Below are 2,500 nucleotides of genomic sequence, written 5' to 3'. Positions count from 1 at the left end.
ATTATCAGGATAAGAGTGGTGGAACACCTAGAAAGGAACGATCTCATCAACAGCAGCCAACATGGTTTCAGGGACGGGAAATCCTGTGTCACAAACATACTGGAGTTCTATGACATGGTGACAGCAGTAAGACAAGAGAGAGAGGGGTGGGTGGATTGCATTTTCTTGGACTGCAAGAAGGCGTTTGACACAGTTCCACACAAGAGATTGGTGCAAAAACTGGAGGACCAAGCAGGGATAACAGGGAAGGCACTACAATGAATCAGGGAATACTTGACAGGAAGACAGCAGCGAGTCATGGTACGTGGCGAGGTGTCAGAGTGGGCACCTGTGACCAGCGGGGTCCCACAGGGGTCAGTCCTAGGACCAGTGCTGTTTCTGGTATTTGTGAACGACATGACGGAAGGAATAGACTCTGAGGTGTCCCTGTTTGCAGATGACGTGAAGTTGATGAGAAGAATTCACTCGATCGAAGACCAGGCAGAACTACAAAGGGATCTGGACAAGCTGCAGACCTGGTCCAGCAATTGGCTCCTGGAGTTCAATCCCACCAAGTGCAAAGTCATGAAGATTGGGGAAGGGCAAAGAAGACCGCAGACGGAGTAGTCTAGGGGGCCAGAGACTACATACCTCACTCAAGGAAAAAGGTCTTGGGGTGAGTATAACACCAGGCACATCTCCTGAAGCGCACATCAACCAAATAACTGCTGCAGCATATGGGCGCCTAGCAAACCTTAGAACAGCATTCCGACATCTTAATAAGGAATCATTCAGGACCCTGTACACCGTGTACGTTAGGCCCATATTGGAGTATGCGGCACCAGTTTGGAACCCACACCTAGCCAAGCACGTAAAGAAACTAGAGAAAGTGCAAAGGTTTGCAACAAGACTAGTCCCAGAGCTAAGAGGTATGTCCTACGAGGAGAGGTTAAGGGAAATCAACCTGACGACACTGGAGGACAGGAGAGATAGGGGGGACATGATAACGACATACAAAATACTGAGAGGAATTGACAAGGTGGACAAAGACAGGATGTTCCAGAGATTGGACACAGTAACAAGGGGACACAGTTGGAAGCTGAAGACACAGATGAATCACAGGGATGTTAGGAAGTATTTCTTCAGCCACAGATTAGTCAGTAAGTGGAATAGTTTGGGAAGCGATGTAGTGGAGGCAGGATCCATACATAGCTTTAAGCAGAGGTATGATAAAGCTCACGGCTCAGGGAGAGTGACCTAGTAGCGATCAGTGAAGAGGCGGGGCCAGGAGCTTGGACTCGACCCCCGCAACCTCAACTAGGTGAGTGCACACACATACACACACACACACACACACACACACAGACACATATACACACACACACACACACACACACACACACACACACACACACACACACACATACACACACACACACACAAACACACATACATAGTTATGGGTGATTTCAATCACAAGGAGATTGACTGGGAAAACCTGGAGCCCCATGGGGGTCCCGAAACATGGAGAGCCAAGATGATGGATGTGGTACTGGAGAACCTCATGCATCAACATGTTAGAGACACTACCAGAGAGAGAGGAGAGGATGAACCAGCAAGGTTGGACCTTGTATTCACCATGAGTAGTTCGGACATCGAGGGTATCATGTATGAAAGGCCCCTGGGAGCTAGTGATCATGTGGTTCTGTGCTTCGACTACATAGTTGAGCTCCAAGTGGAGAGAGTAGCAGGAATAGGCTGGGAAAAACCAAACTACAAAAGGGGGAACTACTCAGGCATGAGGAACTTCCTTCAAGACATTCAGTGGGAGAGGGAACTGACAGGAAAACCAGTACAAGAAATGATGGACTATGTAGCAACAAAATGCAAGGAGGCAGAGGAGAGGTTTGTTCCCAAGGGAAACAGAAATAATGGGAAGAACAGAACGAGTCCTTGGTTCACCCAAAGGTGTAGGGAGGCAAAAACTAGGTGTACTAGAGAATGGAAAAGGTACAGAAGACAGAGAACTCAGGAAAATAAAGAAAGCCGAAGAGCCAGAAACGAATATGCACAGATAAGAAGGGAGGCTCAGAGACAATATGAAAATGACATAGCATCAAAAGTAAAGACTGACCCGAAGCTGTTGTACAGCCACATCAGGAGGAAAACAACAGTCAAGGACCAGGTAATCAGACTGAGGAAGGGTGATGGGGAATTCACAAGAAACGACCGAGAGGTATGTCAGGAGCTCAACACAAGATTTAAAGAGGTATTTACAGTGGAAACCAGTAGGACTCCAAGAAATCAGAACAGGGGGGCACACCAGCAAGTGCTGGATGAGGTACATATAACCAAGGAGGAGGTGAAGAAGCTGCTATGCGAACTTGACACCTCAAAGGCGGTGGGACCAGACAACATCTCTCCATGGGTCCTTAAAGAGGGAGCAGAGATATTGTGTGAGCCATTAACAAAGATCTTCAACATATCATTTGAAACTGGGCAACTCCCTGAGGTATGGAAA

At 47.6% G+C, this 2,500-nt stretch overlaps 1 protein-coding gene across 1 annotated transcript in view; it reads right to left on the bottom strand.

Moving 5' to 3' along the window:
• The window catches only part of LOC128701788 (G-protein coupled receptor GRL101-like), a 692,032-nt gene that overhangs the window by 136,602 nt on the left and 552,930 nt on the right, over window positions 1-2,500 (bottom strand). The window lies entirely within an intron of this gene.

The sequence above is a fragment of the Cherax quadricarinatus genome, chromosome 96, assembly GCF_038502225.1.
Source record: "Cherax quadricarinatus isolate ZL_2023a chromosome 96, ASM3850222v1, whole genome shotgun sequence".
Lineage (NCBI taxonomy): Eukaryota > Metazoa > Arthropoda > Malacostraca > Decapoda > Parastacidae > Cherax > Cherax quadricarinatus.
Note: the sequence above shows the minus strand (reverse complement) of the source record. Positions and strands in the feature narration are given on the sequence as shown.